We start from the raw sequence: 26996 nt of genomic DNA, 5'->3' as shown, positions 1-26996 counted from the left end.
CAAAGTCTGGGATAGAACTGAAGTTGAGTTCACTAAGAGAACTAGGAACGTTGTTGCGAACAACATTTTACTTACAAATATGAGGGCTTTTTACTGCGGTTAAGAAAGTCCAAATCCATATTTTTTGGATTTTGGACCTTTTTGGACACTTATGGTCCAGTCGATTGCAATCAAAAGGGGAGGTGCACAACTAGATGTTACACCAGTCATAAATCCAAAATTTCAACATCCTACGTCTAATCGTTTTTGAGTTATGCGAGATACATACGAACGTACGTACAGATGTCACGCCAAAATTAGTCAAAATGGATTCAGGGATGGTTAAAATGGATATTTTCGTTGAAATCTGAAAACCGAATTTTTTTATTATCATAATACTTTCCTTACATTGTACAAGGAAGTAAAAATGGTGAAAAAAAGAAGCATTTGTACTATGTGGCAATCTTTATACAAATTTATCGGTTAATCAATGACCAGCCTATTAATGTCCAGGCTATATTTACGATTGATTTCATTAAAAATAATTGTTTATTAATTTTAAGAAGATTTGTCCTTTTTAAGATTATTAATTTTAAGATGTCCTGAAGAATCCTTATATTTTCTGCATATTCCAGAACAATTGTGTACAAAAATGCATGCCACGTGCTTAGAGAAATATTGCAGTACATTTTAATAATTACTTAATTAGTTTCAAGGTTATTGGAAGATAATTATATATCTGCCTACATACATTATATACTATTTCCTGGCTTAAAACGTGAAATAATTTTTATAATTATAGAATCTACTTCAATTAGTAAAGAACTAGATAAAACAGTAGTTAACAAAATATACTTCAAACTGTAGCGGGAATACTCCGACTAATGTTGCTCTCTGATGGTAGATAACGTAACTATACAGTTTCTTGAACCAAGACGGCACGGACAAGCGCAGTCAGTCGATCTTCCGTTCGCCGCTATATTCAACGTTGTCAACGGTTGTTTATGTTAACTTAAAAGTATGTAATAAAATTGTGCAATGTGCTCCAAATTTAGTGAAATATGATAACTTATGTGTTTCGTAAGTTATACATCAGTGGTTCTGTTGGTAGTTGTTTGTGTTAATTACTAAATTTTAGATTATTCAAGTGTTGTTCTGTACGTTATTGTTTTGTATTATGTTGAAAAGTAACTGGAAATATGCCGGTAACGCAATGTATTCGTCTAAAGGTATGGTGTATTCTGTAACGTATTTAATATTTTTTTGTTTCGTATTCTATTTATGTTATTAGCGATACTTGTATTATTACTTAATCGTATTATTAATTTGACCTTGAATTTTTATTACATTAGCTGTGAGCATTAATGTGTAGTCTATGAAAACTACAGACAGGCGGCTGGTAACATTTGTTTGTTTGGTATGATTTTATTTTTTAATATTGACTGTTTTTTAAAAATTATTTCTAGTTAAAATGTAATTTTTTTTTAATTTCTTGGTTTAACTACCATCATTTTTAGTTAGCGTATTTTTCGACCGACCTAATTCATTTTATCTTATATTGTTTGTTTTAATAGCGCTGTAATCAAATTTTATGTCTAAGAAATACTGTATCCATTTTTGTGATGTATTTTTCACCACCATATATTTGTTTATTAAATAAAAATATGTAACACGTTAATCATTCATGTCGAATCGGTTTTTAGTAAATGAAATTTAAAAAAAAAAACGTGGCTGAAATTTGTACGTACAACATATTTTGATTCCTTTTTTAAATCTTTTTTCTTTTACGTATCGCATTAAATTTAGGTTACACGTATTTCAATATAGTTAAATATTAAATCTATATCTGGTATAAATAATTACTTTTCAGTTAATAAATATAAAGTTCATCTTTATATAAATGATTTAATTACAGGTCGGATTCATTTAAAATTTATTTTATTTTTTCAATTTTAAGAAAATGAATTATAAGTTTTTGTAATGCGGAGAAAAATTCGTTATTTAATTTACTTGCTGAACGATTTTAAATTATATTTAATAATCTATATATATATATTTATTATATTAGATTATGAAATGATTCAACGAGTACGTGAAAAAATTAAATTATTTTTTTTGATTCGGTTAACATATTAACTGATAATAGCAGGAATAACTACTTGATAAGAAGCAGGGTGCATGTGTATTTTAACAACGTACGATCTGTTTAAAAAGTTATGTTTAATTTAGCTTCATTAATTTATTTATTCGTTATAAAACAGCGAGTAATTTGTTTATAAATTTTTAAATGGATTTCAAGGTGACATTTATCATAGTGTCGGTGGAAAAATTAAATTCAATTATATACTTTTGTTCTTCTATATACAGATAAGCTTATTTAAAATACGCAATAGCAATCAGTCGTTTCCCTCTGCTAGAGTTACATGTCAATCGAAAAGTTTTATGTAATTTGTTAATTTCAGTAACATACTGGTAAAAATTTCTTGCTGAAATTTATTAAATAATAAAAACTGTTTCTTGTTATCCGATTTGTTGAGGGACGTAATGTTATAAAGCGAAAAAATGGAAATATATGTTTTAAAAATTTGCTCGACGGTAGTATAATTTACATTTGTTAATTTATTCATTAAAATTGATTTTATGCTAATGAAGTAACGTAAAATAAATAGCTTGTAGCCTTTTAAAGTTAGTTACTTTTATACGGATTTGAATACTTGATCGTGGATACCGGTGTTCATTGGTGGTTGGGTTTCAATTAACTACACATCTCAGGAATGGTCGAACTGAGATTGTACAAGATTATACTTCATTTACACTCAACATATCATTCTCATTCATCGTCTGAAGTAATAATACCTGAACGATAATTCTCGTAGGCTAAACAGGAAAAAGAAAGAAAAAACCTCTTAAAAGTACCTTTAAATTTATTTTGATATTGGTATTGCTATTAATTAAACGGACATTTTTTTTTAGTGTGAGGTATAGTGACGGGTGTAAACAGTAATATTATAATTTAAGTTCTTTAGTTAGAACATTTAATTATATTTACTCCTATCATTTGTTATGACTTTTCGCCAATTATAATATCAACATTAAAATGTTTTTATTATTTGTGTTATACATCAGAAGACGTATCGAAAGATCGTAATGTAACCTTTATTACTCTTGGAAATATGTGATATCATTAAAAATATGATTAAGATCATGTGATATTATATGATCTACGCAGTTCCTATGTCTTCTCTAATTTATGAACCGAGAATTATTCTGATGATAAAATTTGTATGTAAAAGATTACTTTTTCCGATTTGCGATTATCGTGCTGGTAATAAAGCGTTGTGTATTTCATTTTTTCTTTCATTAAACATCCGAGAGATTTGAAAATGCTTGAAGTTGTATTATTGTTTAATATTAATTACGGAATAAATTTTCAAGTGTAAGTTGAATTTAATTTTAATGAACAATTTTGGATAAACCGCTGTATATATCGACTTTTATTTTGATGACTGACTATAAATAAACGTTAGCATCAAGCTGCACCCACTGCTATAACAACTCATAGTTAACAATAATAAGAGTAATTTTTTGAGGTTCTTTTTTTAAAACTTATGGTACTGTTATTAAACATTACATTGTGTATATAACTAGAATTTTTTTTTTAATTTAAAGTTATAGATTTAGTAAATATATATATATACAGTAAAACCTACCCAAAATGGAACGTGACGGATCCGAATAAGAATTCCGTTTTGAAGAGGTTTCCGTCTTGCAGAGTTTTTAAAAATCGAGCTAATTTATCGTGAGTTATTGTGCTATGAATTGTACAAATGTAAAATGAAGTTAGACAAGGATAAACGTTTGGAATAATCCGAAAATTATACTGCATATAGAGAAGAACATCAACCACCAATTTTCAAAAATTGATAGTAATTTTTCATTTAAACGTTAGTTACATTTAATTAAAAGACATATAAATTAGAATTCATATAACTTGTTCTAACATGAATATTAAAATAAAATCATTTTTAAAAATAATCAAGTACAGTTTTGCTTCAATAACGCCCTTGGAACTTTCGTTTTCAATCATTATACACTTCAATAATTCAAGTAAATAGGAAAAATTCACTTATCCTAAAACAAAACATGCTTTAACAATAATTTATAAATAAAATCATTTTCTAAAATAATCAAGTAGTGTGCTGTTTCAATAATTTACTCTTGGAACTTTCGTTTTAAATAATATTTCTAGCTGTTAACATTTCTGTCGCAAATCATCGCTTTTTATACGAATCGCGAATAATTCCAGCTGTGCGACCATACCCAATGCTTTTCCGAAACTGTTAATTTTGTTTTCTGTGTCCTCACCTTGTTTTGAGTTTGAGTCAATTTTGGAGCCAAGAATGTGATGGCGTATAATTAAATAAACAACAGTTACATTACTGTATTATAATATTAATCTACTGGATGTATAATTTGTAAATCGTGGGAATGTGCAATTTTTTTTTTAATTTCCGTCTTATAAGACAAGATTAATAGGTAAAATTAAAGATAAAATTTATGTTTCCTTTCCGTTTCCGTATTGCGGAATTTTCCGTCTTGAAGAAATTAATTTCTATAAAAGTATATCGGAACTTGAGAAACCGTACGTTTTGAGGAGGTTTCCGTTTTTTGAAGGTTGCTCTGTATATATATATATATATATATATATATATATATATATATATATATGTACAGGTGAGATTCCAAATGCGTGGCAATCTCTTGGAAGATGATTCTGGAGCCAAAAATAAGGAAAAAAGTTTATATAAACTTAGGTCAGAAAACGGTTCGTTAGCGAATTTTGGCTTACGAAACCTTTAGCCATGCTTTCTGTTCCCCTTGTGAAATTAAACCGTCGTAAAATTCTTGGGGTACAAATCGATGGGTAAATTTGGTGCTTCCTTATGGTTTTTTATCTAAAAAATTGAATAAAAGAGATTCCTGACTTGTATTTCAGTTAGGTTTTAAGAAAAACGGGGTAAAACACTAACAAACATTCTCCGAAAATACACTTTTTAGGTTGGGAGTAAAATAACTTTGTTAATTTACCGATAAACAAATAAACATTTTTAGTTAACTTAGTAGAGAGTTTAATTCTCAGAAAATTTATATAAATAACCGCTATTAAAATTAAACTCGCATTTGAGAATTTCAATTTTAATAAAAACTATAATTCAAACCAAATCGGAAAAGCGACACGATTTTAAACAGAACAATTTACATACAAATGCTAAAAATTATAAAAATAGATTTTAAAGACATCCTTCTAAAACATATTAAAATTTTTATTTTTTCGTAGGTTGGCAATAACAGCCGATCAACAATTAAGTTTAGTACCTAGTATTCGAATATTTATTTGAACGGTGTTATTGTTCGGTCAGCTCATTCACAATATGTGATACAACAAATTTGTTTTCATTTGGAAAGTTGATAGACATGTTAATTTACGATCAAGTAAATAAAAATGGATCGGCTGTTTTGCGTGAATACCGAGAAAATTATTCGGATCGAAGAGTATCGAATCGTAAAACATTTGAGACTTTGGAGAGGCGAGTTCGAAAAACAGGTATGCGTAAACAGCAACGATTCGATACCGGTCGTAAACGTTTTGTGAGAAATACCGATGCTGAAGAAGCAATATTGAATGCGGTGCAGTTATCTCCCGCCTCAATCACCCCTCGATTTGTACCCCAAGAATTTTAATACGGTTTAATTTCACAGTGGAGTAGAAAACAGGGTTAAATGTTCCGCAAGGTGAAACTCGCTAATGAACCGTTTTCTGACCTATATTTATATGACATTTTTTCTTATTTTTGTCTATAGACTCATATAACAGATTACCGTGCAATTCGGTGTATATATAAACAACAATGAAGCGAAACCTATATATACAGTTTTAATGGAAAAAACTGTTAGTGATTGTGTAAAAGTGAAAACATTTTTAAAAACACACTTTGTTAAAAACTTTAATATGCTTTCAGGATAACCCTGTTTATTGTTTAGTAGACACACCTCATGGAAACGGAAAAACTGATCGATCGGCTGTATTTCATGTTTTGATTTTGTTTGTACGCATTGAAATCTATATGATTTATGATAATATCAATTTATTACACACTTGACTATTTGTAAAACGTATCCCAAAAATCATTCGTTCTTCCAATTTTATTTTTAACGGATATAATATAGATTTTAATGTACTAACTTAGAAGAAATACAGTATTGTTATTTAAGCCCTGATTTATAGATTGACGCTTAATTATTTTTTTATTCTAGTTTTAGTATTCAAATATTAATTTGACGCTGAAATTTCCTGGATGTTAAGTAAAGGTTCTTGTTTCAAAACAGGTGCGTTTTCGTTAAAAATCAAATTATTAACAATTTTTCGAAGGAAATTTTATTTATTATTGAAACATTTTTATTGTAAATTGAATAAAATAAGCGGCTTAAGAAATACATGTAAAAGAATGGTTGTAATTCTCCTGTAAAAATATGTTTTTCTAGTTATGGTAGTGTAATTATAAGTCCTTGGTATTTTGATTTTGGTCTTTTGGAAGACCGAATGTCTGTGCCACAAACGGCTACTGAGCCACGGAACAGTTTAGCGACCAGTATCTTAACATAGCTCCTAGAGCTTACCTAACAGCGCGAGCGGACTAAGCGTGGTGCCATACACCATCGGCTTATGTGTCCCAACCGCTCACTTGTATGTTTACTAAAATGGATAGGCTCACCCCGTCAACTACTAAAAATATATATGACATCCATAAATTAAAATTTATTTCGTCTAGACAGCAATTCGCTGTCACACCTTGGTCGCTGAATGCCAGCAAGTATCTGTCCATCATATTAAAGCTCTTTGGCCTTAATTGGCTGGTCAGCCATATATATCTCTAGGTTAGCTTCCCACAGCACTGCGGTAGGAGTCTTTTCCCTTAGGTAAACTACTGATGTCGGTTGAACAAAGCAACCGCATTAAGAAACTCCCACACGGTCCGACAATGTGGCTCTGGCGACTCGCCGCTTGTAAGTGGCCAATTTTTTTTTTGACCTCTAAGTTCCAGGGTGGCGGGGTCTCTATCCCCCCCCCCCCCCGCCAAGAGCCGGACAGTCAAACATCAGCTGTTCATTTGACTGGATCGTCCCGCAGACGCACAGCTCATCAGCTGCCAGGCGGAACTGAAACATATATTGGTTCAAATTAATATGGTTGGAGAGCACCTGGGCACACGTTGCCCTTCAAAACGAAGGAGAGGCATACCATCCCCCCAGATCCCGTATAAACTTGTACAGGGATCTTCCCTTAGCTGTGGTGTCCCATTCCAGAAGCATTCCATGCTTCCATCGCGAGGCTCTGCACCCTCTTCCGCAGACGGAAGATGGGAAACTGAACGAAATTTATATCCGGTGCATTGTGATCGTCGTTCCGCTCCGGTACTGGCCCGGCTCGAAACCACATCCCAAATACCTTGGCCTCCCTTCGTCTTCGCAATCTCCACATGGCTGCCCGAACTTTCACCACTAAATTAATTGGGAGAGCCTTTCCCAATACGGTGGTGTCCTCGGCATATAGATTTCAACTTTTGATTTTCAGATGTTAGTTATATAAAACTACTTAAATTACATTTTTCTTTACAAGCCTGCAATTAATTCTTATTTTTTGTGTATCTTAGTTATGGACTTAGACATTTTAAAATTAATAAAACGTACTTAAATTATTGTTTCGTACATAGCTTAGTGTCTCTGCCTTTCAGTAGGTGGTTGTGGATTCAACTTCTAGTCAGGCATGGCATTTTTTCACAAGCTAAAAAAGATTCATCTCATTAACATTCTTCAGTTTTCGTTACAGGATGCCGACCAGAATAAACGAAATATAGATGGATAAATTGCTGCCGGGCTTTCTCTCCTTCATTTCGATTTAGACACAATACATCATTCCTTGTTCCAAGATTTAGATACATATTTAAGATATTTAATTTATTTTTAATAAATTAAATTATATATAAAATATAAATAAATAATAAGCTGGGACGTAAACACGCTACGATACATCGGTGTAAATAGTAAACTTATTTTGATTATTCATGTCTTAATTTTTATTCCTAATGTGTACGTTGCAATCTGTTAAACTAGTGAACAATAAGCGACCCCTCCGGTCCGATGATATGAGGATGATATTTGTGACGTGTAAATGAGGTGTAGTCTTGTACAGACTCAGGCCGACTGTTCCTAAGATTTGTGATAAATTGAGCCCCGACAACCAAAGTACAACGGTATTTAATGTCTAGTATTTGAATCCGTATAAATGCCTGTAAAAATCCGTTAAAATATATACATAAATAAAAAAAAATAGTTTTTTCCAATCTTTGGGGAAGGCGGAATTTGGGGGCAGTTTTTTTTTTAAATGGTACGATCAATATATACGCATGTACTGAGTTCCGTACGTATGTATGTACGAACGTTACCCCACATTTTTTGGCGAGGGAGGTCCCTGATGATAGAACGTCGAAAAATGCAACTCCCATACTCAGTTTTGCGGCTGATTACCGTACTCTTCCTTCTTGCAGCATTGCTGTAGAGCTATCATGCCAGGGAAGTAGAAATAGCGTCACGAGTTCACTGTAGATCTAAAGGGAATATTTCACTTGTTTATATCTTGTTTTAGTAAAATTCAAATGTAAGTGTATTTATTTTGGGTTTACGTAAATAAAAATGTAAAGAAAAAGATGTGTAATAATTTTTGTAATTACATATTGGCAGGATAGGTTCTGGAGGGAAGTTGTATGTAATGTACTTAGTTACATATTTTTATATACATAATAACTTTAAGTTTGTTTCTCTTTAATTATTATTATCATGTTTAATTTTCTCCATAAGTAGTTATATTGTATAGCTATATAGTACATAATATAAGGGAAATTATCCTAATCGGATCAGATTTTGCTTGTCATAGTTTTTGCAGATGTTAACGTTTTATAACCCTCCTTTTGACAAGCAAATAGAGTTTTAGCATTAAAAATTTCTGTAAGGATGTATTTTTGGTCCGCTTTTTTCCTTGGTATTTCCATTCTGGATTGGTTTGCTTGGCATTTCTCCCGCCACCACTCCATTCGATCGCCCTAAAGCACAAGACCGAATGTCTGTGCCACAAACGGCTACTGAGCCACGAAACAGTTTAGCGACCAGTGTCCTAACTAGCTCCTAGAGCTAACCTAAAAGCGTGGTACCATCCACCATTCGTTTGCGTGTCCCACCGCCCACTTGTCATATATCACTAAAATGGATAGGTGCATCCCTGCAACTACTAAAACATGTATGACTAACAATAATTAAATTTATCTCGTCAAAGACAGCAATTCGCTGCCACGCCAAGGCCGCTGAATGTCAGAAAGTACCTGTCCACCATTAAAACGCTTGGAGCCTTAATCTGGCTGGTAGCCAGTCATATCTCTCGGTTAGCTTCCTACAGCAGCGCAGTAGGAGTCTTTTCGTTTAGATAAACCACTGATGTCGGTTGAACGAAGCAACCGCATCAAAGATCTCCCATACGGTCCGACAATGTGGCTCTCGCCACATTGACTCGCCGCTTGTAAGTGGCAAATTTTCTCCTTGACCTCTAAGTTCAGGGTGGCCTGAGTTCTGGCTCCCCCAAGAACTGGGTCGTCGAACATCATGTGTTCGTTCGACTGGACCTCCCCGTAGACGCACAGCTCATCAGCTGCCAGTCTTCCAGTCAGCTTCTAGTTTGGGTGGACAGTTTTTGATAAACATTTCGTACGATCATTTCTACGTATCGGGCATCTATGACATTTAATTTTGATCGTATAGGTCGATTTAGCAGGGAAGCGGTACGGATTTCATAAGTCCCTTATCTCAAAATTTTACTGAGGTAGTAAGCATATTTTTTCAGATATTTTAATGCCCCGTAAGTACTTCTCACGGTGTTCGATCTTATTAAAATCCGGTGGGAATAAAAAATATTTATTTTAATTTTTTGTCGTTTCTGAACTGAAAGTCACTTTCTTGTACCGATTAGATGATTTCATTACATTAGTATGTGTCCTTTGATAATACATTTGCGTGATTTTATAAAGTAACTCAAATTTTATGTGTTTTTTCCGTTGGTTAACATTTTATCTGTTATGTTCAGTCTGGATGAATCGATTTTTACGAAATTTTCTACGATGACTTCTAAATATTGATATCGATAAGTTTGGAATTTACAATAGGTCAAGAGTTGGGGAAATACGGTCAGCTTGGATCAAGTATCCGAAAATTTTACTCGAAGAGTAGAATAATTTTTTTTACAGAATTATTTAGTTAGATACTTAAATATTCTACTTAAAATCATTTTCCTCCTAAGTAGTAGTTTTTTCCTAGTTAGCCGGGAAAGTTATACAATTTTGATTGATATAAATGGTTATAGGAATAATCTGTGATTATTTTGTTTCAATAATACAACAGATTTTGTCCTTTTATCTTATAAACCGAGTTGTTGAATCAGTCTAGACAACATTTTAATTAATTAAAGAAACCGCTTGTAATTTAACCTAATTAAAAAGTAAACATCTAATACTGTTTTACTCAGCTTTGTTTCTTTAAGGTTGCGGTTAAAAGCGGCGCCTATCTGTCGCTGACAGCTGCTGTCTTCGCCATACTTTATAGTTTTTTACTTATAAGAAAAAGAATCCATATTTTTTATATTTAAAGATGAGATATCACACGATCAATAAAACTCAAAAGCGTTGTTTAACTTGAACCTTGCATCCTGGTACCGGATTCTTTACCTATGAAGGTTAATTATTTCTATGGTCGAGGTAGTTTTGAAAAAAAATATATAGTTCTGTTAGAAACGTGTACTTCCTTCTTTGTATATTACTCAGTGCTTTTTTACCTCGTACGAAATAAATATTGCTGCTGATTTTTGTTGTGAATGGGTATTCCAGGTAGAATGATGTTTAGTATGTTTTTTATGCGCGTGTTAGTTTGTTAGACCGAGGCAGCTTGTCCGGGATGCCTTTAACATAACGAATGTGGAGTTGGATGTACTAGAATAAATACTTTTCATTCACATGTTGTGTATTGTTATCTAATTCTCATCTTTATCTCTTTTCTATGATTATGTAACGTTGAAAATTGTTTTATTTATTTATACTAATGTAATATGCTGGTTGAATTTATATTATCATTCGCTAAAACTAAATAATAATAATAATAATTCAGTGTAACCCCACTATCTGAATTGACCTTGCAAGACCGAATACGGATAATTGGAAAATTATAAAAGGTTTATTGTACGTACTGGATATATCATTTTAATGTTTATTGAGTATCACATTTGAAAATGTAAAAAACAAAAAATAAATAATTCTCAATAAACGTACAATGCAATAATAATAAAAATAAAAAAAACTGTCGCAATAAGTCCAGAAGGGAGACTTTTCGGTTTTGGTTTAGAAAGAAAGGATATTGCATTGCTGTAATGATTTTCGAGAATAATATTGCTTTCTGTTTTTTGTATTTCATGTTATGATAATATATACTGCCGGGTACTATGTATTTTACCAATAAATACATTATACTTGCATATTTGGGTGTTTTCTTTCTCCTTTAAGTAAATTTCATAAGAAAGCTACTTATTGTAATGGGTTCCATGATTCGACTTATGGAAAATTTCGACATATTTTCGCGTTTCACATCCCCCAGACCCCAAAACCATCGAAAATTTCGACATATTTTCGCGTTTCACATCCCCCAGACCCCAAAACCATCGTCAGTTCAAAAGTTTATATATACTCGTGTATATAGGGAGACTTTTCGGTTTTGGTTTAGAAAGAAAGGATATTGCATTGCTGTAATGATTTTCGAGAATAATATTGCTTTCTGTTTTTTGTATTTCATGTTATGATAATATATACTGCCGGGTACTATGTATTTTACCAATAAATACATTATACTTGCATATTTGGGTGTTTTCTTTCTCCTTTAAGTAAATTTCATAAGAAAGCTACTTATTGTAATGGGTTCCATGATTCGACTTACGGAAAATTTCGACATATTTTCGCGTTTCACATCCCCCAGACCCCAAAACCATCGTCAGTTCAAAAGTTTATATATACTCGTGTATATATATATATATATATATATATATATTTCACTTTTTTGTGGACACGAGAACTGCCGTAATTTTACGTTAATCACTTTCAAATCGATACCTAAAATATAACGACCCAAAATCTCGGTCGAGTTCGTCAAAAGGAAAAATCGGGCCATGGGGGTGAAAATGGGGAGGGGGCTTTTTCGAAAAAAACAAAATATCGCTATAATTCTCTTATTAAGTAAAATATCGAATTCGTTTAAAGTTCCTACTATTCTTTGGATAAGGGCCTAAAACCCGTATAAGTAAAGATTTTTGATATCATTAACCATTAGCCCAGGGGGTGAAAGAAATGGGGTTTTGAAGACAAAAAAAATCATACCTCCGTTAATAGGTACAGTATCAAATCGGTTTAAAGTGATCGTTACTCCGCTAAACATTACCTATAAAAGAAATTTTTGACGTGACCAACCCTTATGGCAAGGGATGACCAAAATGTTGTTGGAATTGTAAGAAGATGGGACTTGTATGCTAAACATGTGAACTTTTTTTTTTCACATGCAACCATTGTCTTATTGAGTAAATTTGAAGTTTTTCTTAACTTACGTATTTTGTAAATACAAGCACACATTGGTGCTATAAAAAACTTGATGTGGGCTACAAACTATGTTTTTGGACCGTTAGGAAACCAGCTCGCAAAAATGTAATTTTGGTTTTTCCACATTTAACTTTTAAAGTTGCAACATGAAAATTTTGATAAACTTTGAAAACGTACCAAAAAAGCCAGTTTTTTGTCTCTTAACTCCAGTTTCTGGAAAAATCGATTCGCTTGAAAATCAGTAGGGTTCTTTTTCTTCTAGATTAATGTCATTCTAATAATGCTTCTACCAAGTTTTCACCGGTGAAATCTACCTCCGCCTTCCGGCGTACCGAAAGGGATTTTTTACATAGTTGTAGAGTTGTGATCAGGTGCATCAGTTGCTTATCACTGCTCTTTTCCAACAACCCGCTTTGATACCGTTACCCGTAATTTGTATGGTTTTGGAGCTGTCCACACAAAAAAGGAAAGGTTCAAATTTACCCAAAAAGATTAAAACCTCTAAACTGATTTTATGGATACCAATCCCTTGCCTTCTTACCAGATCAAATCTTTAATTATTGCGAAACCAAAGCACTACAGCGAAACTAGCTCGCACCGCCTTGCTCGCAAAAATCTGATTTTGGCTACAAACATGATATTTTGAATTTTAATCGAAGCGAAACAAGCACACATCACGTTTACGCAAACACGTATTTTTTAAATACAAGCACGCAATGGTGCTATAAAAAACCTGATGTGGGCTACAAACTATGTTTTTGGACCGTTAGGAAAAATGTAATTTTGGTTATTCCACATTTCACTTTTAAAGTTACAACATGAAAATTTTAATAAACTTTGAAAACGTACCAAAACTCCAGTTTTTTCCCCTCTTAACTACAGTTTCTGGAAAAACCGATTCGCTTGAAAATACAAGATTAATGTCATTCTACCAAGTTTCATCAAAATTTATCAAAAATTGCACTCAATAGAACGAAAAAAGCTGAAAATGTACCCCAAAATCTCGTTTTTTTGGCTATAACTACGGTTTCTGTAAACCAATTTGCTTGAAAATCATTAGGCTTTATTGCCATTAGATTTACGTCACCCTATCAACTTTTGTCAAAGCCGGTTCAGATTTTACATCCAATAGAGCGAACGAAGAGATCTTTTACATATGTATGTGTATACACATTCTTCAGGAGACTCCAGAACGTAAGAAACGTTGGTCAACTCCTTAAAAAATCTGACCGGACGAAGTAGCGATTTCTACAGATTCTTCGGAAATCCGCTAAAAAAAATACCTTAACACGTAACAGAAAACCAATGAGTAGAAATTTACTAATAAAGGAATTAGAATTTACAAAAATTATCTGGAAGAAATTAAAATTTACTATCCTTCTTTTTTATAAAAAAATAAGTTTTATTTAAGGATTTCCTTTAAAAAAACTAAAAAAAAGAAAACTTATTGAAAAAGATATCGAGTGAAGTTGTGTTATAAAAAATATAATTTCTTAAAAATTTCAAAAAATCGAAAAAATTTCAGTACGTTTAATAGAATAAAACAGTGGTAGTAAGTATATAATTAAAATGCTTTTAAAAACACTATTTCTTTTAAAAAATCTGTAATCTGTACTTGCTTTAGTGTTGATTCTCATTTATGAACTTCAGGATCACGTAATTTTTAAATAAAAAAGCTGTGTAGAATCGCATTTTTTTTTCGCTTCAGCCTGTCCTAAGAGATAGACAAACTTATTTCTAGAGATAGATAAATATTTAGACAAACTTTTATCTTGTGATGGCCCTGGACGCAAGTCATTAAAATATCATTACATCATAGTTCATGCTTTAGCGATTAATGTGTTTTCATTAATCATTTCACAAGTTAATTTTATAATTAGTTTAGTATAGCTCTAAAATTAACATATTGATGTTTTGTTATACGAATTAAAAAACCCAGGAAAAATAAAGCTTTCGATAAAAATACATTTTCTGTTAAATAAACAATTTGAATGATATTTTCGATTTTTAATTTTATTTATAAAATAATTATATAAAAAAAGAATAAATAGATTGCTCATAAACAATAAATAATGTGTTGTACCACAGGAGTTTATCAGCTCAAAAATTTAGGTATATATTTATGAAGTGCTGCATTAACTTTTTTGCAGTATGTTTTTGATAAAAATTATGTTGCTTAATAAAACTTGTTAACATTAGTCTTATAAAAATAAATAAATAAGCAAATGTTAGAAATTAAGATAGAAAATTATGAGGAAAACCATGCACAAACTGAGACCGGGAATGTATCCCTTATTACACTCGTAGTTGATCTTTACACAATTAATCTAATAAAAATGTTATATCATACGAGTAAACAAAATATTTAATTTTATAAAATAAGAAAAAATAAATCTTTTGGCGGTATACTTTTCTTTTCTTTTTCTTGTTTAGCCTCCGGTAATTACCGTTTAGATAATTCTTCAGAGGGTGAATGAGGATGAACAGGTATGAGTGTAAATGAAGTGTAGTCTTGTACATTCTCAGTTCGACCGTTCCTGAGATGTGTGGTTAATTGAAACCCAACCACCAAAGAACACCGGTATCTACCATCTAGAGCTCAAATCCGTGTAAAAATAACTGGCTTTACTAGGACTTGAACGCTGTAACTCTCGACTTCCAAATCAGCTGATTTGGGAAGACGCGTTAACCACTAGACCAACTCGGTGGGTTTGGCGGTATACTTACTTTTCAATTAACCTCACATCTCAGGAATGGTCGAACTGAGACTGTACAAAACTACACTTCATTTACACTCATACATATCATCCTCCATTCATCCTTTGAAGTATTACCTAAAAGGTAATTACCGGAGGCCAAACAGGAAAAAGAAAGAAAGCTATGTGGATGGTAGAGGCTGCAAAAAATAAAATATCTATATATTTTGCGGAGAAAACGGGTATAGAATAACATTATGAGAGTCAGGAAATTTTTACTAAATTGGTCAGTAAGAGTCAGGAAAAATGAATCTTAAAATTCGGTGGGACCCTGAATTAATACTTTTACCGTGATAATATTTTTTATACAATAACAGATATAGGTTGACACCCACAGCTATTAATGCATGATATTGAGTTTTATACAGTATGAAAAATGTCACATCTGACTGGGACTAGAATCCAGGATCTCGGGATGAAAGACAGAGACACTACCACTCCGTCACAGAGTCTAGTTCATACACACTCCTTATTCAAAAATCTTATCACAAAGTGCACCCTCTATAGTATTTTTATGATTTCTTTCTTTGTCAAATTTCTTAAACGTGTCATTTTAGTGTTGTTAAGTCGAATAGATTATTACAAGTTTATATCCAATAGGATATTAAAGTTATAGAATTTAAACAAATACTTTCTGAAATCCGAAATCTTAATTTTTAATTAAGAGCAATAATTTACAGTTCTTCTTAATGAATATGTTAAATAAAATTATAATGCTCAGAAAATCAAGTATAAAGAATGTCAATATTAATAATAAAAAAAAATAATAATAAAAGTTTTATCTGGTTTCAAGGTTAAAATAAAAGAAAATAACAAGTTTTCAGTACTATAGATTTATTTTCATTTATAAATAAAAATAATAAAAATATATATATATATATATATATCTAACTTATCATCATTGCTGAGACTACAGTATAATAAATTCTTCGCTACAATTTTGTGTTAACATTTATATTACAAAACACCAATTTAGATTGTAGAACTAGATAAATACAACACAATAACGAAGCCGATATTATATTAATTCTATACCCCTTATAAACTATAAAATTAGGCCGAAAAAAAAAGTATATTTTATATGCTGTATTAATTAGATATTCTTCCGTACCTTGAAGGCGTAGAAAATATGATAATGGATTTAAATTAAACCGGTTCAATTATTAAATCATTACATCAACTACCACAGTACGTATTAAATTCTCAATAACACAATTAATTATAACGTTGTCAATTATTATTAATCGAACGATTGAATATCTCTTAATATTATGAATTTTTCCGAATACTTTGTGGAACGCAAGGATAGCGGGAGAATTATGTACCTCCCTACTAATCGCAGAAAAGTCCTGGAAAAGTCCTTTGCTACTGCCTTTTTTTTAACGGGCGGGTAATTATTTAACGGCGATTGTATTTATTTTTTGTTATATATGAACGGAATTATTCGTTGCGTTCCAATCCTTTAGACCGGGGCTGACCTCGGGAGAGCGAATGAGGTTCGTTTCCCCGGCGTGATTCTCCTTCAGTTCGTCCCTTGAAGTCCTTTCGGTGCTACAGCCTTCCGGCCTTGCAGGAATGAGCCTTTAGGAGGCCCTAGTGTTTCCAAGATGCAATGCACTCCCCTTTCTGGAAAGAGTCGCATGTGGTGGCGGTGGCAGGGGATACTTTTTATATTGAATATAATGATTACAAGGAATACTTTTTTAATATTTATGTTTTTCCAAAAATGTAGAAAACTTAATTTTTGGCATTTTTTCCCTAGCATCATAACTCTAGAGCTATGCCAGGAGCCAAGAAGGAAAGTTTTTAATTACTTAAAAAATGGGGTATGTTTTTTTTGCAATTCTTGACATTTCATGGCCCAGGGACCCCTCAAAAAAAAGGTGGGGGTTAGTGTTCGTACGCACTTGTGTTGGAGCGTAATAACGTTTGACTGGATAAACCGATTTTGATGGTATTTTGTACAGACTCGTGTATATCGTAAAATTTGCCGGTAAAAGTTTGGGGTCAATATCCAGCGAATAGGGTAGATAATTTCTTGGGGCCAATTTTCTCAAAACTTTGCAAACATAACCCCACTTTAAACTAAGTTCATGCGTCCCTGCTTATCTTACCATTAAAAAAAAATTACCTCAAAATTCTTCCTTTTCAAAAAAAAAAAATCGAAAAATGTTGTCTTTTTATTTATTCCATATTTTTTAACCGTTTTTTTTAGGAACTCCCAAGTATAGTAGTAATGAATGTGAGAAAAAAATAAATGAAATACTTTGAGGGCAATATTGGGGGTGGGGGAGCCGATCAAAGAACTCTAGACTTCTAAATCAGCTGATTTGGGAAGACGCATTCACCACTAGACCAAGCCGGTGGATTATTCTTAACTAGTCTGTAGATATCAAACCCACCGGGTTGGTCTAGTGATGAACGCGTCTTCCCAAATCAGCTGATTTGGAAGTCGAGAGTTCCAGCGTTCAAGTCCTAGTAAAGTCAGCTATTTTTACACGGATTTGAATACTAGATCGTGGATGCCGGTGTTTTTTGGTGGTTGGGTTTCAATTAACCATACATCTCAGGAACGGGTTGAACTGAGACTGTACAAGACTACACTTCATTTACACTCATACATATCATCCTCTGAAATATTATCTGAAAGGTAATTACCCGAGGCTAAACAGGAAAAAAGAAGTTTGTATATATCAAGTAAAAAACAGGTCAAGATATGAATAACATTCTGAAATTGTTCAACGCTATTTTTTTATTTTTTTTTCAGAGGAGCCGTACTGGAAATAAGTTTAATTTTTACTAATAACAAAATTTAATCGTGAATCGAACGGGAAGATCTACGGTTATTTTACCGTAACATTTGCAGTTTAAGCAAAATCGGTGATTGAAATTTCTTGATAAATCTATATTTTTCCAGGACGAATTTCACATATTTTAGGTTGATTTATAATTAACTCAAAACATATTATAAAGGAAATTATGTTTATAATTTTTACTCTACTATTCAAAATTTTTTAATTGAAAGATTAATTGTTTTTTTTTCTTTTTAACTTAAGTACCGGGTAGAAGTTTATCGATTTTTAATCGTATTATTGCCTCAACGATTCGGGTTGTCGGCTGAGATTAAAACAGAAATGCTTCTTATAGTACGATGAAGCGGCTCAAAGAATTGGCTTTAAATTCGAAGAACTATATTTTTCCCCCAGTAAGTTTTGCCTCTCTGTATATATCTGTCGCGGCTTTTCCCTAAGAATCTATCAAAATAAAAATTAAAAAGTTGCATGATTTAAGTCACATTCTTCTAAAATTTTTTTAAACGATAAAAATCTATTTTCATAAAATTTTTCTGAGCATTCCAGAGTTTTCTGGTTAGAATCCCCTAAAAATTGTAGGGTTTTTAAGAGTTTGTCCCTTTGAAATACAAAAATTATATGCGTCACTTATAAACGTCTTCCATTACTTAAGTTAATTTTTAACTTGTTATTAATATATTAACTAAAGACTGTCCGTACACTATTAGACGAAGTGGATTTTTTTTTTTTTTCTTTGAGTAAAAAGACTTATGGAGTTCGAGTACAATGAAGATTAAAGATAAAAGCAGTAACTTCTGAATTTATAAATATTTAATATCAAATTTTTGAGTTTAGTACTGCTTACCTTCATTATTTTATCTCTTGTTGACGGGTTTCGGAACCGCTCCATTGTCAAAATTTATTGTACTAGTACTTTTAAATTTCTGTTAATCTGAATATAGATAATATAGAGAGGTCGTTAGTGAATGCCCCTCCTTATATTTGACGTCATGGCTTATCTGGCTTTCTTCTTATTTTTGAAATAAAGAGTTAAAAGAATTAAGCTAAGAAAGGTAAGCAGTAATAAACATAAAAACTATAGTGATCTTAGCAGAAAAGATAATAGGAATTATTATCTTAACAACCAAACCGTTTAATCAAATAATGAAACAAATCTCTGTTTAAGCTCACCTAAGTTAAAATATTCTTAATTTACGGCTAATTTAAAAATAAAAAATCATCAAAATTTTATTGAAAATACCATCATTAAACAATAGTGATCGTAATACAAATATTGGCGTTAACATAAACGCTTATAATATAATAAATAAAAGGAAATAAATGTATATTTTACGCTACATAATTTTGAAATGTAATTTGATCATAATTCGTTTCTTTCGTTGAAATAACCGAAAGAAACGATAGCTGGTACAAATTTTTGGCATTTTTTTTTATTCAGGACTTAGAAATTTAATATCGTACTTTAGAAAAACAACATAGTTAAATCACTAACTACACGCGCACGGCATTGAAACCGACCGGTTACACAGATGAAAAGACCACCATCCTTTACGTCTCATTAATTTCACTCGTAATGAAAACCACGAACGCACATATACCAACATTGATTTGAGACAAGAACACCATAATACAAGCAAAACAGGTTTATTTTTTTAAGAAGAAAAATTACAACACCGGTTCAATTACGATCAACTGCGATACTGAATACGCATCTTTTAATTCGTAATATTTTAATCTTTACAAATCCAAAACAGATTATTTGAAAGTAAACCAAAATTTTATAGATTTTGAAAGTTTTATAAATAAGCTCAAAAAAGCTGATTTATATTACTAATTAAATCATTAAGAGAAAAATAAAAACAAATTTATTTAATAGAAGTATCTTTAAATCGTCGTTAATGTTAATTAAAATAACATCAGTTCTTGTGACGACAGTAATAAATTAATGTTTAATTAAATTTAATTAAACATTCTAATAGACTTAAAATAAATAGGCTTAAGATCAATAGTAAATAAAGTAAAATTCATTATTTAATCTTTTCCTTTGAGTTCATTTGTTCTTTACAAAAACATAAAAGATCTTCCTCGTTGTTCAGCACAAAAAAAATCTGATATGGAATCCACATGACTTCCTTGTACGCTTATTAAATCACATATACGCATTTTTAAAAGTACATAAAATTTTATTTCACTAATAACTTCTGATTTTTTTCATATATATATATATATATATATATATTTTGTTATTATTTAATTATTATTTATTGTAATTTTTTTTTTACAATCAGGTTAATAATTATTAATAAATCAATATATTTAAATTAAAAATAATATATCTATATGAAGTTGGATCCGAATTGATGTACCTTCCCCTTCTACTCGTAAGATCCAAACATTTGATTGATTAAAATTTTATTTGGCTATAACTGGAACCGATGAAAATAAGTAACACTTATGGATATATCGTTGAAAAGCTCTCAACGAGAGTTTATTACTGCAGTTAAGAAAAACTCCAGAATCCAATCTTTTTTTGGACACTTTTGGTCCAATCGATTGCAAACAAAAGGGGAGATGCACAATTAAATGTTACAGCAGTCATAAATCCAAAATTTAAACGTCTTACGGCTAATTGCTTTTGAGTTATGCGAAATAAATACATACGTACAGACGTCACACCGAAATTAATCAAAATGGATTCAGGGATGGTCAAAATGGATATTTCCGTTAAAATTTGAAAACCAAAATTTTTCGAGATCACAGTACTTTTTTTACTTCGTACAAGGAAGTAACAATAAAACTAGATAAATGAATCTTTTTCTTTTCTTTAAATAATCAAAAATAAAGTTTAAATAATAAGCCTACTAGTATAAATAGTTAATCTGTTCACCTAAGACATATACGAGTGTATTTTCCCATCATAATTAATCCAGCGATATAAAAAAATAGACCTTGTTGTCATAGTCTTGAATGATACAATTTCATTAATTTCTCGCAATAAAACAACAATATAAAAGGTCTTAATGTTTTTATACTACTCGCATTACATTTTTGACGATGTACTTGGAATTTAACACACAACATTCGTTCAATAATTAAAGAGATAAATAATAGAGTAAACTGAAACCGTCTAAAATTCAATATGGCACCCCTACGTAGGAAATGTCAGCTGTTCGAAAAGAATTTCAATTATTGTAACCTCTTTTGTTTATTTAAAAATGTAGCTTCGCTCATCACGGAAGAAATGCTTACTGTTATAAAGATTATTTTAATTTTTTATAAGGTGTAAATCCGGCCAAAATTCTTTCCGGGATGTTAAAACAATACGGTAAAAATTGTATTAACCGTACACATTTTTATCAGTCGATCGAAAAGTTGAAATTATGTAAAACAAGTGTCACCGATTTTCATCGTAGGACAAGACCGGTGGAAATTTCTTCTGACCCTTTTCAAAATTGCATTAAAGGTTTTAGCCATAAGAACAGACCCATACAAATTTAGGAATTCGCTGAAAGTTTTACTGTAACTATCGGCACTGTGCGTGCCATTGTCTCACTGCTGGATATAGAGATAACTTTTTCGTTTGTTCCTGATAACCGTGAAAACTACTCAACCGATCATTACGAAATTTTAACTGTAGCTTTTTTATGTCCCGCGAAATGTTTACCTCAGTTCAAGTTTGCTTCACCTATCTCACCTTGTATTGGTTTCTACAGGATCTGCGGGGGGGGGGGATGGTATGCCTCGAGCTCGTTTTTAAGGTCAACGGGTGCTTACCAACAATGTTAATTTAAACCAAAATCTGTTTCGGTTCCGCCTGGCAGCTGATGAGCTGTGCGTCTGCGGTAAGGTTCAGTCAAATGAACACCTGATGTTTGGCTAATCAGCTCTTGGGGGAGGGGGCAGTGACCGGGCCACCCTGCAAGTTAGAGGTCAACGGGAAAATTGACCACTCACAAACGGCGAGTCAACGTGGCGAGAGCCGCATTGTCGGACTGTGTGGGGGTTCCTTGATGCGGTTGCTATGTTCAACCGACATCAGTAGTTTAAAAGAAAAAGAACCATCAGTAGTTTACAAGGACATCAGTAGTTTAAAAGTAGGTAGGGAAAAGACTCTTATCGCACTGCTGTGTGAAGCTAACCTAGAGATATATATGGCTGACCGTCCGCCAATTAAGACTTCAAGCGCTTTAATGTGGTGGACAGTTACTTGCTGGCATTCAGCGACCTAAGCGTGGCAGCAAATTGCTGTCTACACGGAGTAAATTTTAATTTATGGATATCATATATATTTTTAGTCGTTGACGGGGTGCTCCTACCCATTTTAACAAATATATGACAAGTGAGCGTTTAAACACGTAAGCTGATGGTGTATGGCACCGCGCTTAGTCCGCTCACGCTGTTAGGTAAACTCTAGGAGCTAGAGTTTTTAAACTCCAGTAGCCGTTTGTGGCACAGACATTCGGTCTTGTGCTTTAGGGCGACCGAATAGGGTGGTGACTGTAGAAATGCCAAGTGAACCAAAAAAATCACATTTCTCACTACTGTATGAATCATAAATAAAACGTATAAATAAATAACCTATAACCTCTTTTATTAAATTTAATGTCGTATTTATCGATTGTCATTCTGTATGTCAATATTGACTTTTTTAGATAGTTTTAATGTATTCTATTAAATGTATTCTATATGTCTAATCTGGCGGCGACCCGTGAAAACTCATCCTCATGTGTGTAAAGAAGCACGAGGTAAATTTTTATATCCTGAATTAAGAAGTTCCATTATGGTAAACCGTACGTATAATCGGCATAGATTCGAATTTCAATTTTATATTAATATTTTCATAACGCCTAGTTTGGTGAGGTCACAGAGATGAAGAACTTCTAGGCGGCTGCTAGAATTTTTGATCGTAGACAACGTGAATCTGCCAGAGCGTTCTTAAAGACTTGAAGAACGACCTATACGCTCGACTCAAAATCGAGTTCGACCTTTGAAAAATATTTCAATAGCGGTAATTCTTGAGAGCAAGAGCCCATACTAAAAACTACTTCAAATTTTAGAAGATCTACGTGTATATAGCGTGGCCAAAGCCGCGACGTAGATGATAGTTCTTGATAAAACTGAGTTACCAAAAACGTGTTCGAGGCAGTCAACTAAAAAAAAACGAACATTCCGGTTTAAAATTTATACGAAACTTAAATGAGGTTTTTAGAGGAAAGTAATGGGGTTTTTTTAGATCGCATAATAAATTGTGATGAAATTTGGATTCCGGTCTCTGCCCCTCCCTCAAGAGTAGGGCAGTCAAACATCAGGTGTTCATTTGACTGGACCTTCCTGCAGATTCACAGCTCATCATCTGCCAGGCGGAACCGAAACAGATATTGGTTCAAATTAACATGGTTGGTAAGCAGTTTGGCACCCGTTGCCCGTAATCGCGAACTAGAAAATAAATTGAAATTCGCAACAAGGAGAAAATGTTCCGTTTTTTTCTCTCAAAAACCGTAATTATTCTATATAACGCCTGTCCCTATACCGCACGATATAAACGGGATGATTTTCAAAAGTTGGATAGGGAATTGCTGCCGGATCTTGCACTATAAGATTTTTTTTTTGTTAAGTCTACTTGAAGAGTTTTTACGTGCCACTGAGTTCAGAAACGACACACCGGCCAAGGTGCGGTACAAGGTTAGCTTAGACACTAAGGTGAACAATTCTTTACTATGGAATAAGAAAGTCTGAACAAGAAGCTAATTTTTGCCAGGAATTATGTTGAAAAGTAGTTAAAAGTAGTTTTATTGTCGTTAAATAAATCTTATTTTACAATCAATTGTCTCTAATTATTATTAAAGGTCCGATACTTGGCTTTATAGAAATTAAAAAAAAAAATTAAAGACTTATCCTGATCACTTTTATATTGACCTAAGTAGTTTGATTTCATTAGTGAAATTTTTTGTTAAAAAAATACTGAAGATTCATTTTTTGACTAACTCTTAATCTGCTTCGAATTAACATTATTGGGAAACTCTCAAAACATTTTTTTTAAGTACATCCAATTAACCCCATAATTATCAATGTTTTCTCACTATCCTTCCCCCAGTTTTGGCGTATTTGGCTAAAAGGTTTCCCGGTTATTAGTTATTACTTTAGTTATTAATGATTATTTTTTACGCTTGACAAAAATTATACGTATTAATACGTTGAGTAAGAAAACGTATATATTAATGAAAGAAAAATTATTACGATAAATAATAATTATTTATAATGGTAGTTTTACAACTCTGCCCTTCCCATTTAAAATTTTTGAGCTTCTCTCCGTTTGAGATCCCTCTGGGGGCTTGGTGTCTGGTGTTGTCTAACTGAAAAACTAGATCGTTTTGAGATCGGTGCATCTGCTAAATTTTATTATTTTTTTTATAATAATTGTTAAAAAGCTATTTTAGGATTCCAGTACCTTATTGACATTGTATATATACAATGATTTAGCATAAATAATCATTGAAAAGACATTCTTTTTCTAATTAATATTAATTTGAAAATAGTCATAAATCAATAAAAAAAAGATGAAAAATAATTTAAACTTTAATTATAGAAATTCCTTAGCTTAAAATTTCCACAGACAAGAAAATAAGAAAAATATAGTCACTATTCGCTTGTAAATTAAATGTCACTGACGTATCCGAAGAGTATCTGTGGATAAACTTTGAAGGAGATAAAACATAAGTATACAATTTAGTATTCATGAAACTTCTTAAATCCGTTTACGAACCAACATAAATAGATACGTGACTGAAACCGGCTGATCGAGAATATATATCTGCGGTCAACTTGCGTGGTAAGGATACGCGAATGTATTACTACTTTCTGTACCACTGTATCCTATTAAAAAAAAAAAATGGATTTCCAGATACGAAATGAGTTTTTTAAAATCGGTTTACTGGTTCGATGAGCGTCTCCATTACTTTTTATTTTATACCAATCTTTTTGTTTTAACATATTTCTAAATACCTCCATCCTCAATTACCTATTTAATAAATTCTTATATTTGTTTTCTTTTACTATTATATTCTCTACACTTCTACAGAATTCTTTCTAGAGAATCATAATATTTTTTTTTATATTAGAGTAATTAGATATGTATCAAAATGTCAAAAACAGAAAAAAGCTAACAACAAAGTTGTAATATTTTCCTGGCACTTATTATTTATTTTTCTGTAGTGGAAAAACAGTGATGCATGAAAGTAACCAAAAAAGTTAAAAGAAATTCAAAAATCTACATTTTTATAACTTTAAACGGCTTCCCAATCCCAATATTGCCCTCTAAAATACACACACACTATATATATATATATATATATATATAAATGTTTTTTTTTTAGTAACTTGCAATAATAGTAAACCTAAAAAGGCATAAAAACAATTCGGTTAAAAGTATACATCCCAACCCCGTAGGGAGAAGACACCCACCTTATGACGTTACCAGTCGCCACACCACCCCCTCCGTTCCGAGCACTGAGGGGCTTTACCGGAGGTCGTCTTTAGACTCTCTAACTGATTACATCTCACAGTCATCAGGTAGACCTAGGTTGGGATGTCATCGATGTAAATGCCTTGGCAGACATTTGCGTCAGTAAAATACAAATCAAATTTCGCCTTCACGTAGGCCTAAAACGGACATTTTCACATCCAAGCTAGCACGATTCCCTCAAACTAACTGACCGAAAACGCGGAAGCACGAAACCCGCGCCTAGTCCAGATTTGATAGCCCGTTTGTGACTGTGAATGCTTCAGAAAACGAACGATTTTAAAGTTATATCAATGGTACACTCATATCAATCAAAATTATGTTTTACGCAACATAGAAGTTCAGACCTGCACTCAAATAAGTCGACCAATTTAGGTCACCCAACAAGGGGAACGTAACTTCATTCCGGTCCGTACAGGAGCCGGGGACAAATCCCGCATCCCCACCCGGTCCCATCATGGAGTCGCCAAGTCACAACCAGGACTGCCACCCCCTAGTTGCACGGGCTACCATACGATTAAAAGTATACAATAAATAAAGTATAGCTTTGAGAATTTTTTTGGGAAGGGGGAATTTTGGGGCATTTGTTTTTAAAATGGTAAGATAAGCATGCAGCCATGTACTGAGCTTAATATAAAGTGGAGGTATGTTTGCAAAATTTTGATAAAATTTACTCAAAAAGCTCTATCTTACCATCTGGAAATACTGACTCAAAGATTTTACTAAAAAGCTTGCCCCATACACGCGAGTCTGTACAAAATTTCATCAAAATAGGTTTATCAGGTCAAAAACCTTTAAGCTTCAAGCACGCCTACGTATGTACGAACATTACCCCCATTTTTTGTAGAGGGGAGTTCCTGGGTCATAAAAATCTAAAAATTCAAAAAACTTACCCCATTTTTTAACTAATTACCATACTGCCCTTGCAGAATTACTCTAGAGCTGTGATGCCAGGAAAGTAAAATATATTAATGATACTACCATATTAAAAACAAAAGCAGGTGGGCGAGCAAAACGTTTTACAGTTGTAAATTGATTGATGCAGGCGTAATATTAACGAAATCCTTTCATATACATGAATGAAAGGAGAAAATCCAGTAAGAAAATGCAACTATCTGTCGAATTTTTTTGTTGGACGGTCAGTCGTGTAGAATGCGAGACAGTGACTGTTCCGGAGTACAACATTTACATTAAT

At 32.3% G+C, this 26996-nt stretch overlaps 1 protein-coding gene across 4 annotated transcripts in view; it reads left to right on the top strand.

Annotated features, from left to right (window-relative positions):
* Positions 1 to 956: 956 nt before the first annotated feature.
* Positions 957 to 26996, top strand: part of LOC142318776 (coiled-coil domain-containing protein AGAP005037) — a 1329051-nt gene continuing 1303011 nt past the window's right edge. For all 4 annotated transcript variants that reach the window (XM_075355236.1, XM_075355237.1, XM_075355235.1 and 1 more), the window contains exon 1: positions 957 to 1208. The gene's annotated coding sequence lies outside the window, so the exon portion shown is untranslated. The remainder of the gene's footprint in view (positions 1209 to 26996) is intronic.

This window comes from Lycorma delicatula, chromosome 2, assembly GCF_047948215.1.
Source record: "Lycorma delicatula isolate Av1 chromosome 2, ASM4794821v1, whole genome shotgun sequence".
Classification (NCBI taxonomy): domain Eukaryota; kingdom Metazoa; phylum Arthropoda; class Insecta; order Hemiptera; family Fulgoridae; genus Lycorma; species Lycorma delicatula.
Note: the sequence above shows the minus strand (reverse complement) of the source record. Positions and strands in the feature narration are given on the sequence as shown.